The sequence below is a fragment of the Capricornis sumatraensis genome, chromosome 2 (genome assembly GCF_032405125.1).
Source record: "Capricornis sumatraensis isolate serow.1 chromosome 2, serow.2, whole genome shotgun sequence".
Taxonomy (NCBI): Eukaryota; Metazoa; Chordata; class Mammalia; order Artiodactyla; family Bovidae; genus Capricornis; species Capricornis sumatraensis.
In genome coordinates this window covers 48,817,327-48,835,747 of record NC_091070.1, presented here as the reverse complement: position 1 = coordinate 48,835,747, position 18,421 = coordinate 48,817,327, and the positions used below count along the sequence as shown (strand labels likewise).

The 18,421-nt window shown below is 38.2% G+C and overlaps 1 protein-coding gene across 1 annotated transcript in view; it reads left to right on the top strand.

The window, feature by feature from the left end:
• Positions 1 to 18,421, top strand: part of MNS1 (meiosis specific nuclear structural 1) — an 88,970-nt gene that overhangs the window by 58,826 nt on the left and 11,723 nt on the right.

The following is an 18,421-nucleotide window of genomic DNA, read 5'->3' as shown; positions in this document are numbered from 1 at the left end:
GAATGGACTGGTTGGATCTCCTTGCAGTCCAAGGGACTCGCAAGAGTCTTCTCCAACACCACAGTTCAAAAGCATCAGTTCTTCGGTGTTCAGCCTTCTTCACAGTCCAACTCTCATATCCATACGTGACTACTGGAAAAACTATAGCCTTGACTAGACGGACCAGAGTCGGCAAAGTAATACTTCTGCTTTTGAATATGCTATCTAGGTTGGTCATAACTTTCCTTCCAAGGAGTAAGTGTTTTTTAATTTCATGGCTGCAGTCACCATCTGCAGTGATTTTGGAGCCCCCAAAAATAAAGTCTGACACTGTTTCCACTGTTTCCCCATATATTTCCTATGAAGTGATGGGACCAGATGCCATGATCTTCGTTTTCTGAATGTTGAGCTTTAAGCCAACTTTTTAACACTCCACTTTTACTTTCATCAAGAGGCTTTTTAGTTCCTCTTCACTTTCTGCCATAAGGGTGGTGTCATTTGCATATCTGAGGTTATTGATATTTCTCCCGGCAATCTTGATTCCAGCTTGTATTTCTTCCAGCCCAGTGTTTCTCATGATGTACTCTGCATAGAAGTTAAATAAGCAGGTTGACAATATACAGCCTTGACGTACTCCTTTTCCTATTTGGAACCAGTCTGTTGTTCCATGTCCAGTTCTAACTGTTGCTTCCTGACCTGCATATAGATTTCTCAAGAGGCAGGTCAGGTGGTCTGGTATTCCCATCTCTTTCAGAATTTTCCACAGTTTATTGTGATCCACACAGTCAAAGGCTTTGGCATAGTCAATAAAGCAGAAATAGATGTTTTTCTGAAACTCTCTTGCTTTTTTGATGATCCAGTGGATGTTGGCAATTTGATCTCTGGTTCTTCTGCCTTTTCTAAAACCAGCTTGAACATCAGGAGGTTCACGGTTCATGTATTTCTGAAGCCTGGCTTGGAGAATTTTGAGCATTCCTTTCCTAGCATGTGAGATGAGTGCAATTGTGTGGTAGTTTGAGCATTCTTTGGCATTGCCTTTCTTTGGGATTGGAATGAAAACTGACCTTTTCCAGTCCTGTGGCCACTGCTGAGTTTTCCAAATTTGCTGGCATATTGAGTGCAGCACTTTCACAGCATCATCTTTCAGGATTTGAAATAGCTCAACTGGAATTCCATCACCTCCACTAGCTTTGTTCACAGTGATGCTTTCTAAGGCCCAGTTGACTTCACATTCCAAGATGTCTGGCTCTAGGTAAGTGCTCACTCCATCGTGATTATCTTGATCATGAAGCTCTTTTTTATACAGTTCTTCTGTGTATCTTGCCACGTCTTCTTAATATCTTCTGCTTCCGTTAGGTCCCTACCATTTCTGTCCTTTATCGAGCCCATCTTTGCATGAAATGTTCTCTTGGTATCTCTAATTTCTTGAAGAGATCTCTAGTCTTTCCCATTCTGTTGTTTTCCTCTATTTCTTTGCATTGATTGCTGAAGAAGGCTTTGTTATCTCTTCTTGCTATTCTTTGGAACTCTGCATTCAGATGCTTATATGTTTCCTTTTCTCCTTTGCTTTTCGCCTCTCTTCTTGTCAGCTATTTGTAAGGCCTCGCCAGATAGCCATTTTGCTTGTTTGCATTTCTTTTCCATGGGGATGGTCTTGATTCCTGTCTCCTGTACAATGTCACAAACCTCATTCCATAGTTCATCAGGCACTCTACCTATCAGATCTAGGCCCTTAAATCTATTTCTCACTTCCTCTGTATAATCATAAGGGATTTGATTTAGGTCATACCTGAATGGTCTAGCAGTTTTCCCTACTTTCTCCAATTTGAGTCTGAATTTGGTAATAAGGAGTTCATGATCTGAGCCGCAGTCAGCTGCTGGTCTTGTTTTTGTTGACTGTATAGAGCTTCTCCATCTTTGGCTGCAAAGAATATAATCAGTCTGATTTCGGTGTTGACCATGTGGTGATGTCCATGTGTAGAGTCTTCTCTTGTGTTGTTGGAAGAGGGTGTTTGCTATGACCAGTGCATTTTCTTGGCAAAACTCGATTAGTCTTTGCCCTGCTTCATTCCTCATTCCAAGGCCAAATTTGCCTGTTACTCCAGGTGTTTCTTGACTTCCTTCTTTTGCATTCCCATCCCCTATAATGAAAAGGAAATCTCTTTGGGTGTAAGTTCTAAAAGGTCTTGTAGGTGTTCATAGAACCATTCAACTTCAGCTTCTTCACCGTTACTGGTTGGGGCATAGACTTGGATTACTGTGATATTGAATGGTTTGCCTTGGAAATGAACAGAGATCATTCTGTTATTTTGAGAGTCCATCCAAGTACTGCATTTTGGACTCTTTTGTTGACCATGATGGCTACTCCATTTCTTCTGAGGGATTCCTGCCCGCAGTAGTAGATATAATGGTCATCTGAGTTAAATTCACCCATTCCAGTCCATTTTAGTTCACTGATTCCTAGAATGTGGAGGTTCATTCTTGCCATCTCTTTTTTGACCACTTCCAATTTGCCTTGATTCATGGACCTGACATTCCAGGTTCCTATGCAATATTGCTCTTTATAGCATCGGACCTTGCTTCTATCACCACCACAACTGGATATTTGTTTTGCTTTGGCTCCATCCCTTCATTCTTTCTGGAGTTATTTATCCATGATCTCCAGTAGCATGTTGGGCACCTACTGACCTGGGGAGTTCCTCTTTTGGTATCCTATCATTTTGCCTTTTCATACTGTTCATGGGGTTCTCAAGGCAAGAATACTGAAGTGGTTTCCCATCCCCTTCTTCAGTGGACCGCAATCTGTCAGACCTCTCCACCATGACCCGCCCATCTTGCGTTGCCCTGTGGGCATGGCTTAGTTTCATTGAGTTAGACAAGGCTGTGGTCCTAGAGTGATTAGATTGACTAGTTTTCTGTGAGTATGGTTTCAGTGTGTCTGCCCTCTGATGCCCTCTTGCAACACCTACCATCTTACTTGGGTTTCTCTTACCTTGGGTGTGGGGTATCTCTTCACAGCTGCTCCAGCAAAGCACAGCCGCTGCTCCTTACCTTTGATGAAGGGTATCTCCTCACCGCCGCCCTTCCTGACCTTCAATGGGGGATAGCTCCTCTAGGCCCTCCTGCGCCCACGCAGCCACCCTATATATATACACCTTTCCCCTTTGGTAACCATAAATTTGATTTTGAAGTCTGTTTCTGTTTTGTAAATAAGTTCATATGTATCATTTTTTTAGATTCCACGTGTAAGAGATATATATTTGTCTTCCTCTGACATTTTTCACTTAGTATGATAATACCTATCATGGTGGTTGTTATAAGTGGCATTATTTCATTCTTTTTTATGGTCAAGTAATATTCCAATACACACACACACACACACACACCCCACTTCTTTCTCTGTTCCTTTGTTGATGGACATTTAGGTAGCTTTTATGTCTTGGCTATTGTAAATAGACCTGCACTGCAAACATTGGAGTGCCTATATCTTTGAATTATGATTTTCTCCAGATATATGCCTAAGAATAGGATTGCTGGATCATATGGTAGTTCTATTTTTAGTTTTTTAGAGAACCTCCATACTGTTCTCCATAGTGGTTGTACCAATTTACATTCCCATCAACAATGAAGGAGGGTTTCCTTTTCTTCACACCCTGTCCAGCACTTAACTGTTTGTAGACTGATGATGACTATCATTGTTCTGACTGATGTGAAGTGATACCTCATTGTAGTTATAGTGATGTTGAGCATCGTTTCACTTGCTGTTTGGCCATCTGTATGTCCTCTTTTGAGAAATGTCTCTTCCTGTCTTCTGATTGAAATTCTCTGCAAGAGATTTCTGTGTATTGACCCATTTATTTATTTATTTTTTGATGTTAAACTGCATGAACTGTTTATACATTTTGGAGGTTAACCCCTTGTTAGTAACATTGTTTCCAAATATTTTCTCCCATTCTGTGGGTTGTCTTTCATTTTGTTTATGGTTTCCTTTGCTGTGCAAAGTCTTTTAAGTTTAATTAGGTCTTATTTTTGTTTTTATTTTCATTACTCTAGGAGTTGAATCCAAAAAGACTTTGCTGTGGTTTATGTCAAAGAGTTTTCTGTGTATGTTTTCTTTAAAAGTTTTATAGTATCTGGTCTTATATTTAGGTCTTTAATCCATTTTAAGTTTACTTTCGTGTAAGTTATTAAAAGAATATTCTAACTTCATTTTTTTTTCCATGTAACTGTCTGGTTTTCCCAGCATCACTTATTGAAGAGACTGTCTTTTCTCCTTGGTATATCCCTGCCTCCTTTGTTGTAGATTAATTGTTTGCAGGTGCAAGGCTTATTTCTGGGCTTTCTGTCCTAGTCCATTGACCTGTATTTCTGTTTTGGGGCAATTACCATAGTTTGATGACTAAAGCTTTGTAGTGCAATCTGAAGTCAGGTAGCCTGACTCCCCCGGTTCCATTTTCATTTCTCAGGATTATGTTGGCTTCAGGATGTTTTGTGTTTCCATACAAACTGAAAAATTTTTTCTAGTTCAGTGAAAAATGCCATTGATAACTTGACAGGGATTGCATTGGATGTGTAAACTCCTTTGGGTTGTTTGGTCATTTTAACAATATAAGTTCTTCCAATCCAAGGTTATGGTATATCTGTGTATCTATTTGTGTCATCTTTGATTTCTTTCATCATTACCTCATAGTTTTGAGAGTGCAGGTCTTTTGTCTCCTTAGGTCAATTTATTCATAGGTATTTTATTCTTTTTGATATGATGGTAAATACATTAGTTTCCTTAATTTCTCTGTTTTTCTGTTTTATGTGTATAGAAATGCAAGAGATTTATGTGTATTAACTTTGTAACTTACAATGTAATTGATTCATTGATGAGCTCTAGTAGTTTTCTGATAGCCTCTTTAGGGTTTTTTATGCATAGTATGTCATCTTTTCCAGTTTGGATTTCTTCTGTTTTCTTTTTCTTCTTTGATTGCATGGCTAGAATTTACAAAAGTATATTGACTAGAAGTGATGAGGGTGAACATTCTTTTCTTCTTGATCTTAGAGGAAATGCTCTCAGTTTTTCACTGTTGAGATTGATACTTGCTGTGGATTTGTCGTATATGGCCTTTATTATCTTGAGGTAGGTTCCCTCTGTGTTCACTCTCTGATCAATTTCTTATCATAAATGAGGGTTGAATATTGTCAAAAGCTTTTTTATGCAACTATTGAGATGGTCATATATAGTTTTTTTTATTCTTCAGCTTTTTAGTGTGGTGTATCACATTGATTAACATATGTTGAAGAATCCTTGTATCCCTAGGTTAAATCCCACCTGATCATGGTGTTTGATATTTTTAATGTGTCATCGGATGTGGTTTGCTGGTATTTTGTAGACAATTTTTGCATCTATATTCATCAGAGATATTGGCCTGTAATTTTCTCTTTTTGTGTGTGTTATCTTTGTCTGGGGTTATGATGGCCTTATAGAATGAATTTGAGAGTGTTCCTTCTTCTGTAGTTTTATGGAAGAGTTTCAGAAGCACAGGTATTAACTCTTCTTTAAATATTTGCTAGAATTCACCTATGAAGCCATCTGGTCCTGGACTTTAATTTGTTGAAATATTTTTAATCACAGTTTCAATTTCAGTAACATAGTTGGTCTGTTCATATTTTCTGTTTCTTCCTGGTTTGGTCTTGGAAGGTTCTACTTTTCTAAAAATCTGTCTTCTTTTCTAGGTTATCCATTTTATTTGCATACAGTTGCTTGTAGTTGTCTCTTTACTGTCTGAGTCCTTGGTGTCTCAGACTATAGAGTCTGCCTGTGATGCAGAAGACCCGAGTTCAGTTCCTGAGTTGGGAAGATGCCCTGGTGAAGGGAATGACAACATATTCCAGTATTCTTGCCTGGAGAATTCCATGGACAGAGGAGCCTGGTGGACTACAGCCCATAGGGTCACAAAAAGTCGGACACAGCTGAGTGACTAACTCTAACCATCCAGCCTCTTACCAAGTTTGTCTTTTGAAAGAACCAGCTTTTAGTTTCATCAGTCTTTTCTTTTGTTATCCTCATCTCCATTTATTTCTGCTCTGATGTTTTTGATTTCTGTCCTACTAACTTTGAGTTTCATCTGTTCTTCTTTAGTTGCTTTAGGTCTAGTTGGGTTGTTTAGTTTGGACTTTTCTTGTTTCCTGAGGTAAGATTGTATTACTGCAAACTTCTCTCTTGGAACTGTTTTTGCTGTGTCCCATAGATTTTGGATTGGGGTTTTGTTGTCATTTAGCTCTAAAATGTTTTGATTTTGATTTCTTCAGTGATCCATGAGTTGCTTAGCACCCATTTAGTTTAGTCTCCATGTGTTTTTTACAGTTTTCTTCTTGGAGTTGATCTTGGTTTTTGTTTTTTTTGTTTTTTTTTTTTGGCAGGGCTGGATCTTCATGGCTATGCATGGGCTTTCTCTAGTTGTGGCAAGTGGGAGCTACTCTCTAGTTTTGGTGCATGAACTTCTCATTGTGGCCACTTCTTTTGTTGCAAAGCATGGGCTCTAGGGTGCACGGGCTTCAGTAGTTGTGGCACACAGGCTCTAGAGCACGAAGGCTTCAATAGTTGTGCCTCACGGGCTCTAGAGCCCAGGGTTGGTAGTTGTGACACATAGGCTTAGTTGCCCCTAGCATGTGGAATCCTTCTGGACCTGGAGTTGAGCCTATGTTCTCTGCATAGGTAGGTGGATTCCAAACCACTGGGCCACCAGGGATGTCCCTTGTAGTTGATTTCTAATCTCATAGCATTGTGGTCAGAAAATATGCTTGATAATAATTTTAAGTTTCTTAAATTTACTGAGCTTCTTTTGTTGCTCAGCATATGATCTATCCTGGAGAATATTCCTTGTGCAGTTGAGAAGATGGTATATTCTGCTTTCAAATGGAATGCTCTATAAATATCAGTTAAACCTGTCTGGACTAATGTGTCATTTAAGGCCCATGTTTCCTTACTGGTTTTCTTCCTGGATGATCTGTCTGTTGATGTAAGTGGGGTGTTGACACATTATCAACTGGGGGAATTTTGCAGAAACTAACTCCTGTGGCCAGCGATTTGTTATGTAAGTAAATATTGAAACACTAGCATTTAAGTAAATATCAACAACTCTTTTTGCACTTGATGTATTTATTTGAAATTCTGTACATGTCTCACTAAAGCATTCTAATATTTTGTTACAGCATGATAGGCAGGCACTTATAGTATAGTAGGCCCCTCTGTGCAGGGAAATAGAACACCTGTTATACATATACCATTTTTCACTGGGCTTTCTCCTGGAAGAGCAGACCCTACACTTTCTGGTGGCATTTGCTTAGTCCTGTGGGTATTATTTCTTCTAGAATGTGTTCTTTTATTTTACTTGATAGTCAACAAAGTAGATCTTTGTAGGGAGCTCTTTTAGAAATGCCCCAGAAGGACCAGGTGCAAGACCACCACCACATTCACCAGAATTCCCAGTTACTGACTTCTAGCTACTGCTGACAGAAGTTGCTAGTAAGTCCTTTTACTCTGTGCATTAAGGCTATAATAACATCTAACTGTATTGTATAAGTCACAATTACTCAAATAGAAGCCCACTTTCTTATACCATTTTCGAGTTTTCTGGAGGATATTGAAGTTTGCCAGATACTGATGAGATCAATCAACTCCTTTCTTGTATTTAATTATACTCTAGTATTCAAGTGGGCTTGGTTATCCCATGTCCAGTCCTCCTGTCTTCCTTTCCTGTGGATGTTACGGAGGAGTCATGAACAGCTGTCACCAGGCAGACTATGTCGTGTCTCTCCATATAAGAAAAATCACTTCTCCCTTCTATAAGAATGCCATTTCTCCTCTGTAGATTTTTAGATTTCTCCTTTAATTGGCTTGGTAGACTCATGATTCTCTCCTATAGTCCCACAAGCTATGGTTTTGTTTTTCAGCCATATTCTAGATGTGGACATACTATTGCCATAATTATATTGGTAAATTATAGTGCCATGGACTAAGATAAGGTTGTATGGCCAACCTTGCCGTTTCTTTTTTCCTTCACTTGTGTAAATCTCAAGGTTTCAAATATATTCAGTTTCACTTTTGCTAACTGTCCTGACCAAAATTTCATATTTTGTAAGTTTCTGGGATTACAGGTTTTGAATTTGAGCTGTTCTCTCCACTTTTCATTGCCTCAGCAAGTGATAGCTCTTGTTTGGGTATATAAATTTTGGTAGAAAATAATCCAGAAGAGCTTTAACTCTTACATTAGGATTTATCTGATCTTTCTTTAAATTAGCTTTCTTGAGGTATAATTGCCATATAAAACTGTAAGATATTTAAAGTGTACATCATGGTGATTTGACAAATATTTACATTGTAAAAAGATTCCCCCATCTATAGTTAGTTAACACATCTATCACTTCACATATTTTTTATGAGAATTTTTAAGTTCTACTCTCTTCAGAAATTTCATTTATACAATAAAGTATTTTCAACTATAGTCACCATGTTTTATATTAGAGCCTCAGATCTTACTTGTCATAGAGCTGGAAGTTTGTACCATTTTACCAACTTTTCCTATTTCTCCCACCCACCAGTCTCTGCTAACTACTTTCCAACTTTCTGTTTCAATGAGTTTGACACTTTTGTTTAAGATTCCACATGCGTTACCAGGCAGTATTTGTCTTTCTTTGATCAGCTCATTTCACTTAGCATAAAACCCTCAAGATCCATCTGTGTTGTCACAAATGGCAGGATTTCATTATTTTATGATTTTATGGCTGAGTGATACTCCACTTTATGTAGCTCTACCACACTGAATTTATTCATCTGTTGATGGACAATTAGGTTGTTTCCATATTTTTGCTATTGTGAGTAATGCTACAATGAACACGGGAGTGCATATACCTTGTTAAGACCCTGTTTTTATTCCCTTTGGATATATACCTGGAGTGGGATTGCTAGAACATATGGTAGTTCTGTGTTTAATTTTTTGAGGAATCTCTGTGGCTGTATCAATGGTTATACCATTGGCTTTGCTTTTCTACCCACAGTGACAAGAGTTCCCTTTCTCCACATACCCACCAACTCTTTATTATCTCTCTTTTTTGATGATAGCCATTATTACAGATATCTCATTGTGGTTTTGATTTGTATTCCCTGATGTTTAGTGGTGTGTTGAGTACCTTTTCTTGTCTCTGTTGGCCATTTGTATATCTTCTTTGGAAAAAACATCTGTTCAGGTCATCTGCTCATTTTTTAATCGGATTTCTTTTGTTCTTTTCTTTTGAGTTTTATGTCATTTTTATATATTTTGGACATTAACTCCTATCAGGTACAGAATTTGCAAATGTTTTCTGCCATTCCATAGGTTGCCTTTTCATTTTGTTATGATTTCCTTGTTTGTAGTCTTCCCTGGTAGCTCAGATGGTAAAGAATCTGCCTGCAGTGCAGGAGACCTGGGTTCAATCCCTGGGTTGGCAAGATCCCCTGGAGAAGGAAATGGCAGCCCACTCTAGTATTCTTGCCTGGAGAATCCCATGGAGGAGCCTGGCGGGCTACAGTCCACGGGGTCACAGAGTGACACAACTGAGTGACTTTTACTTCATTTTCTTGTCTGTACAGAAGCTTTTTAGTTTGATGTAATCCTGTTTGTTTATTTCGCTTTTGGTGTCAAATCTAAAAATTCATTGCCAAGGCTGATTTAGAGGAACTTACTTTGTTCTCTTGTAGGAGTTTTATGGTTTCAGTTTCATTAATTTTTTAAAAAAGAGTCAGCCTTTTGCCTCCTTGATATTGTCTATTAGTTTTCTGTTTTCAATTCCATTTATTTCTGCTCTTTATTTACTCCCCTTTGCTTCCTTTCTATGGGTTTCTATGGGTTTCTAAAGGGTAGTAGCTTAGATTATTGATTAGAGACGTTTACTACAATGCATGCCCCTATAAATCCATTTTACTATATATATACATTTGGTGCTATAAATTTCCCTCAAAGCTGTTTCAGTTGCACCTCACAAGTTTCAGTGTTGTTTTCATTTTCATTAACTTTGATGTTTTCATTTTCTTGACCAATGGATTACTTTTTCTGACCAATGGATTACTTAAAATTGTGTTATGTAGTCCCCAAATGTCCAGAAATTTTTCTTTAAAAATAAGTTACTTATAGTTTGATTTCATTGTGATCAGAGAACATGTCCAATATGATTTTATTTCCTTTAAATTTGTTCTGTGGACATTTGAAAAGAATATGTTTTCTGCTACTTTGGGTGAAATGTTCTAGAAATATGTTTAAATGTCTAGAATTTCTATAAATGCCAATTAGATTCTATTGATTGTTCTGTTGAATTCTCCTATGTCCTTGCTGATTTTCTGTCTAGTTGTTCCATCAGTTGTTGAGAAAGGATTGTCGATGACTCTAACCATAATTGTGGGCTTGGGTTTCTCTTTAAGGTTTTTTTTTTTAATTGAGGCAAAATTCATGTAACATAAAATTGACTGTTTTAAAGCAGCATTTAGTACATTCAGAATATTGTGCAACCACCATCTGTCTAGTTCCAAAACATTTTCATTACCCCAAAAGGATACCTTGCATTAAGCAGTTACCACTCTTTCCATGCTTTCCAAGACTCTGTGGCAACTACTAATTTGCTTCCTGTCTTTATGAATTTGACTATTCTGAATATAAGTGGGATCATGCAATATGTGACCTTTTGCAGTGCGATTTCTTTCCCTTAGAATAATATTTTGGAGTTTCATCTATTTTGTAACATGTGTCAATAATTAATCCCCCCCCCGCATTTTTTTTTGGCTGAATAATAGTCCAGTGTATGGATATACAACATTTTGTCTATCCATTCAATAGAATATGTTTCTACCCGTTTTTTTTTTTTTTTACTATTGTGAATGTTATTGCTATGAACATTTGTGTACAATTTTTGTTTGAGTATCTTTTTCAGATCCCTTTGGGTGAATAACTAGTACTGGTATTGCTGGGCCACATGCTAATTCTGTGTTTAGTTTTCTGAGGAACTTCCCAGCTGTTTTCCATAGAGGCTGGACCACTGTACTCTATTACTGCCTATGTAGGAGAGTTCCAATTCCTCCACATCCTTGCCAGCACTTGTTATACTGTGTCATATTATAACATAAAAAGAGCTGAAGCTGAAACATTTCTAGAAGCAAACATGAGAAGGTCATTATGAACTTGGAAATGGCAAAGATTAAAAATGTTTAGGATAAAGGCTTGAGCCATAAAAAGTTTATAAGTAGGCTTCCTCAAAATTAATAATTTCCTAACATTGTTAGGAAAATTAAAATGCAAGCCACATTTGGGAGAAAAATTTCTGTATACATGTATCTTACAAATAACTTTTATCCAGAATATGTAAAGAACACTCAATAAGTTGACAACAGAATATAAAAAACCCAAGTTTTTTTTTTTTTTTTTAACAAGCTGGAAGTTTCAGTATTTTGTTTTGACCATGTTGCATGGCTTGTAGGGTCTTAATTTCCTGACCAGGGATTGAACCTGCACCGTCAGCAGTGAAAGCATGGAATCCTAACCACTGAACCACCAGGGAAGTCCCAAAAGTTTGAACACTTTATAAAATAAGATATATGAATATATATAACAATTAATTATACTTAGTATTATTTGTAATATTATCAGCTATATTAAAACAATGTTGTCTTAGATACACTGTTTCATCAATGAGGAAGAAATAGATACAATGTAAAATATCAAAATTTATTTCATGTGAGTCCTTAATTATTACCTGCATTTAAGATTGTAAAATGTGCCCAGTTCTTTTAAAGAAACATCTTAATAAAATTCACTTATAGATACCTAATGTCAAATAACCCCCAAAGCATTAAGGATAAAATGATGCGTGAAGGCTAACAGGCATATATGAACAAATGGGAAGCAGGTAGGCAGCATTATTACTAGGTAAGTGGAACAGCAAATGAATCTCAGATATCACAGAGAATAGGTATAATCATCAAGGGACATATAATGAACATTTTATCTCCCGAAAGAGATGGGAATACCAGACCACCTGACCTGCCTCTTGAGAAATCTGTATGCAAGCCAGGAAGCAACAGTTAGAACTGGACATGGAACAACAGACTGGCTCCAAATAGGAAAAGGAGTACATCAAGGCTGTATATTGTCACCCTGCTTATTTAACTTCTATGCAGAGTACATCATGAGAAACGCTGGACTGGAAGAAACACAAACTGGAATCAAGATTGCCAGGAGAAATATCAATAACCTCAGATATGCAAATGACACCACCCTTATGGCAGAAAGTGAAGAGGAACTAAGAAGCCTCTTGATGAAAGTGAGAGAGGAGAGTGAAAAGGTTGGCTTAAAGCTCAACGTTCAGAAAATGAAGATCATGGCATCCGGTCCCATCACTTCATGGGAAACAGATGGGGAAACAGTAGAAAGAAACAGTGTCAGACTTTATTTTGGGGGCTCCAGAATCACTGCAGATGGTGATTGCAGCCATGAAATTAAAAGACGCTTACTCCTTGGAAGGAAAGTTATGACCAACCTAGATAGTATATTCAAAAGCAGAGACATTACTTTGCCGACTAAGGTCCGTCTAGTCAAGGCTATGATTTTTTCAGTTGTCATGTATGGAGGCCTGGCGTGCTGTGATTCATGGGGTCGCAGAGAGTCGGACATGACTGAGCGACTGAACTGAACTGAACATTGTTGTACTGAAGTACATAACTGTTATATCTTCAAAGAAAATTTATTGGAAAGGGGAAAGGGTGTTTAAACACCACTAGAACTTAATAACAAATATTTTAAGTTACTATCTGAAAACATTCAATTATTATTGGTTGAAGAGGATATTTGCAGACAATTTAGAGGAGGAAATTATGACATCAAAATCTATTAGGCCATTAAAGCATTTTTTTCTGTTTGTTTTTGGCTGTTGTCCTTGTTGCTGCACGTGGGCTTTCCCCAGCTGCAGTGTGCAGGCTTTTCCCTGCAGTGGCTTCTCTTGTTGTGGAGCAAAAGCTTTAGGATGCGCACGCTTCTGTAGTCGTGCTGCACAGGCTTATCCTGTGGCGTGTGGAGTCTTCTCAGGCCAGGGATCGAACCTGTGTCCCCTGCATTTATTTTTTAATTTTTAAAATTTAATTTTATTTTTAAAATTTTCATTTATTTTTAAATTTTTTAATTTTAAAAAATTTTATTTTATTTTATTTTATATATATATTTTTTAATTTTAAAATCTTTAATTCTTACATGCGTTCCCAAACATGAACCCCCCTCCCACCTCCCTCCGCATAACATCTCTCTGGGTCATCCCCATGAAAAATTTAAAATTTATTTTATTTTTTAAATTTTTTAAATTTTTCATTCAAGTATAGTTGACTTACAATGTTTCAGGTGCACAGCAATGCACCTGTTGTACATATACAAATATATTAATTTTTGAAATTATTTTCCATTATAGGTTATTATGAGATATTGACTATCGTTCTTTGTGCTATACAGTAAACTTTTGTTGCTTGTTGCATATCTGTTTTTTAATTAGAAATATAGCATTCTATTGGTATTAAGTCAAACAAGTAGAATCAAAATGTCATACATTTTTTCATTAGGCAAAAATTCATAAGTTTTCTAAAATATGTTATACATATTATTTCTATATAGGTGTACAAAATTTTTCTAATATGCTTGATAAAGGCTAGAGAAAGAAAATTTTTAAAAAGATGAAGAAATTGGAAAACAAACTGAACGAAATGGGAACACTGAATATGAACTAGAAAAAGTGAAACTAGATAAAAGTAAAAGAGCATCATACAGCCATTAAACATGGCTGCTCATTAGAAAGATATCTGGAGCTCTGGAGAAAAAAGCAGTACCTGGGCTTTCTGTTTTTCAAAAACTCCCAAGATAATTCTGATATGCATCTGGAATTTTAAAAGTGATGACAAGTTTTTCTATTAAATTGTACTTTTGGTGATATAGAGTTCTTATTATTTTTTTGTTGACCAGTCATGATACAATGGCAGTAAGTGAGTAATAGTTACATAATCACAATAGTAAAAGATGTTTATCAGTTTTCACAGTCAATAGCCAGACAAAAATGAAAGATAATTACAATTTCAAGTCATAATGGGAACATGATTAACGTAACAATATAAAATAATTACATACAATCTGGGGGGTCAAGCAGAGTGATATGTTAAGTGGAAGTGCATCCATGCACATGTTTTCATCTGGCTAGCCAGTCTGTGTCTTTTGGTTGGTGCATTTGATTCTATTACCATTTTCTTAACTGTTTTGGGTTAATTTTCTGTAGGTCTTTCCTTCTGTTGTGTTTCCTGCCTAGAGAAGTTCCTTTAGCATTTGTTGTAAAGCTGGTTTGGTGGTGCTGAATTCTCTTCACTTTTGCTTGTCTGGAAAGTTTTTTATTTCTCCATCAAATCTGAATGGGTATTCTTGGTTGCAGGTTTTTCTCTATCCTCACCTTAAATATGTCATGCCCTTCCCTTCCAGCTTGTAGAGTTTCTGTTGAGAAATCAGCTGATAGCTTGATAGGTTCCTTTGTATGTTATTTGTTGCTTTTCCCTTGTTGCTTTTAATATTTTATCTTTGTCTTTAATTTTTGTCAATTTGATTACTATGTGTCTTGCTGTGTTCCTCCTTGGGTTTATCCTGCCTAGGACTCTGTGCTTCCTGGACTTGTTTGACTATTTCCTTTCCCATGTTAGGCAAGTTTTCAGCTCTTAATCTCTTCAAATATTTTCTCAGGTCCTCTCTCTCTCTCTTCTCCTTCTGGGACTCCTCTAATGTGAATGTTGGTGCATTTAATGCTGTCCCAGAGGTCTCTTAGGCTGTCTTCATTTCTTCTCGTTCTTTTTTCTATACTCTGTTCTGTGGCAGTGATTTCCACCATTCTGTCCTCCAGGTCATTCATCTGTTCTTCTGCCTCAGTTACTCCACTGATTCCTTTTAGTGTATTATTCATCTCTGTTCTTTAATTCTTGTAGGTCTTTAGTAAACATTTCTTTCATCTTCTCAATTGTTTTCCTGAGATCCTGTATCATCTTCAGTATCATTATTCTGAATTGCTTTTCTGGAAGGTTGCCTATCTCCACTTCATTTAGTTGTTTTTCTTGTGTTTTATCTTGTCCCTTCATCCAGGACATAACTTTATGCCTTTTTTTTTTTATCATGATTAACTTTCTATAATGTAGCTTTTGTTCTAGCCAGCTATAGATCTTCTTGCTGCTTCTGTCTGCCCTCTGATGGAGTAAGCTAAGAGGCTTGTGTAAGCTTCTTGATGGGAGGGACTGGCGATGGGAAAAACTGGGTCTTACTCTGGTGGGCAGGGCCTTGCTCAGTAAAGCTTTAATGCAATTATCTGCTGATGGGTAGGGTTGCACTCCCTCCCTGGTAGTTGTTTGGCCTGACCCAGCCCTGGGGTTAATGGTGACCTCCAAGAGGGCTTACGCCAGGTGGGACCTTCCTGGACTGCTGCTGCCAGTGCCCCCATCTGGTGGAGCCCCTGCTGACCCACTCCTCCACAGGAGGCCCTCCAGCACTAGCAGGTAGTTTGGTTTGCGTCCCCTGTGGGTTCGCTGCTCCTTGCCTCTGGGTCCTGGTGCACACTCCACGACTGGAGTCTGTTTCCTACAGTCCATGGAAGGCTTAGTCAAGTCCCACTGGCCTTCAAGGGCAGAGTCCCTGTGGATGTCCAGTCCCTTTGTCAGATCCCCAGGCTGAGAAGCCTGACGTGGGGTCCAAACCTTCACAACAGTGTGAGAAACTTCTTTGGTATTATTGTTCTCCAGTTAGTGGGTTTCCTACCCAGCAGGTATGGGGTTTGATTTTATCATGAATGCACCCCTCCTACCATCTCGCTGCAGCTTCTCCTTTGTCTTTGGACATGGGGTATCTTTTTCTGGTGGGTCCCAGCATCCTCCTGTTGATGGCTATTCAACAGCTAGTTGTGATTTTGGTACTCTTGCAGAAGGAGACAAGTGCATGTCCTTCTACTCCACCATCTTGAACTGGAAGCCAGCAGGTGGATTCTTAACCACTGGAGCACCAGAGAAATCCACAGGCAATTATTAAGTGAGAAATACTGGGAAAACTGTGTAGGCAGCCAACTCAATAACTGAGAAAAACATTTTAATCAAGTAGGAGGTAAGAATATGGAAGGAAATAATAAAGATACAAGTAGAAGTAAACTAAAAATCAGGAGAACACATTAGCATTTTAAAATCTAGTAGCTTAATATTTGAAGGGATAAAGGGTCTGTGAAGAGAAAAGATTAGAAAAATAATGAAAGATTACTCAGTTGTGTCCTAAAAAAATGAAATTTTCAATGGTGCAATTTTCTGAGTTAAAAATGCAGTGATTTCAAAAAATGTAGAAAAAAAAAAAAGACAAGATTATTAAAGCCATTTTCCTCCATCAGAAGATTTGTGTGCCCTGTGTCATATCCTGTCAGCAACCCCTCTGATTTGTGACCACTGTGGGGAACAGCTGTGAGGGCTTAGACTGACGCCTTGCTGAGAGCTTCCTGACATGTCGGGGTGGGGACAGGGAGTAACACTGGGGCATCCCTCAGCCAGCAGTGGACAGGAATCGATAGATAATGCTTCTCCACCTGTAGCAGGCTTTTGGGAAGGTCCTGAAAGGTACCCCATGCCTTCCTCACAGCGTCCTGGCAGAGTGAAGCCGTGGTTGTCCACGGTGGTGAGCAGCTTGCAGCGTCCTGGCCGGGTGGAGCCATGGTTGTCCATGGTGGTGAGCAGCTCGCAGCGTCCTGGCCGGGTGGAGCCGTGGTTGTCCACGGTGGTGAGCAGCTCGCAGCGTCCTGGCAGGGTGAAGCCGTGATTGTCCACGGTGGTGACGAGTTCAGGTGCCCCCTTGTGTTGGCTCCTCTTCCTTCACTTCTGCTTGTCCCTCACCTCTGCTTCCTGAGATTCCCTCCATGGTAAAATGTCTGTATACAAGTCCTTGTTCAAGGCTGTTTTTCAGTGGAGAACCCAGACCAAGACATCTCCAAAGAGTTTCTAGACTCAGAGTAGTTCTATAGCAAATTAATCCAAACTTTTGGTGAACAGCTATTCCTCAAACCACATATTGGGTTTTAGAACATTGAAAATTATTCAGTTCATATTATATAACTATATAATCCAGATCCAGACACATCAAAGACTATATGAACACTTTCCTAGTGCAAAAAATATAATGAATGGTGTTTTGTTTTGCCAAAATCTTTCCTGTTCTTTAGCCAGATATCTTCACCATTGGATTAAACTAAAATTGGTATGGGAGATGGATGCCAGGAAATGTCAAGAATTCATTTGGCTCAGTATGTACTGAATTTCTGTGTGCAAAGTATTATTATAAGCTCTGGAGGAATTCAAAGCTAACTGACACAGCATGTCTGCCTTTAATGAGTCTCTGACTTCTATGCAATAGATGGCAAATAAATACAAACTTTTTATTACAAAAAACACTATATGTCCAGCATCCCAAAGGAAAATAAGATATGTTTTCTATGAATTTTAGTGAGATGAGGTGTATATTTATGGAATCTAATTAAATGATGAAAAATTAAATGGTATAAGACCCCCAAAAGAGGTAAGAGTGATTAGAGAGAACTAACAAAAAGATAAGATTTGAAAAGAGGATTGTGTGTGTGTGTGTGTATGTTAGACACTCAGTCGTGTCTGACTTTGTGACCCCATGGACTATAGCCCACCAGGCTCCTCTGTCCATGGAGTTCTCCAGGCAAGAATACTAGAGTGGGTTGTCATTCCCTTCTCCAGGGGATCTTTCTGGCCCAGGGATTGAACCTGGGTCTCCTGCATTGCAGGCTGATTCTTTACCATCTAAGCTACCAGGGAATAGAGAAGACTATGAAAAAGATAGAATTTGGAAAGATAGGGATAAATGAAGAAAAAGAGGTTGAATGATCAATATAATTAACAAAGTTGCTGTAACTGATACTTGCAGATTGGCTCACTTAAAATCCATTCTTTGGAGAAGGAAATGGCAACCCACTGCAGTATTAATCCCATGGACAGAGGAGCTTGGCAGGCTACATAAAGTCCATGGGGTTGAAAGAGCAGGACACAACCTAGCAACTACACAACCAACAACAACACTGTAATAGAGTATTTCATAAAGGAATCAGGATCTGGTGGGCCTCTGAGATATTGTTTTCTGAATTCTATTTTTGTTCTCCTGGATGTGTTACTGATGTGATACCTGTAATACAGGGATGCACAAGTTATTTGGGAAAATCCTTGGGCAGCTTGTCAGGTCCCTAGCTATTTTGCATAGCTGTTTGCATAATAATAAATATATTTTCTGTCTCAAAAAAACCCATTCCTACCCTTACCATATCCTACCCTGTTGTAAATTCATTTGTCTTGCTTTATTGCAAAGAGAAATGTAGTTAA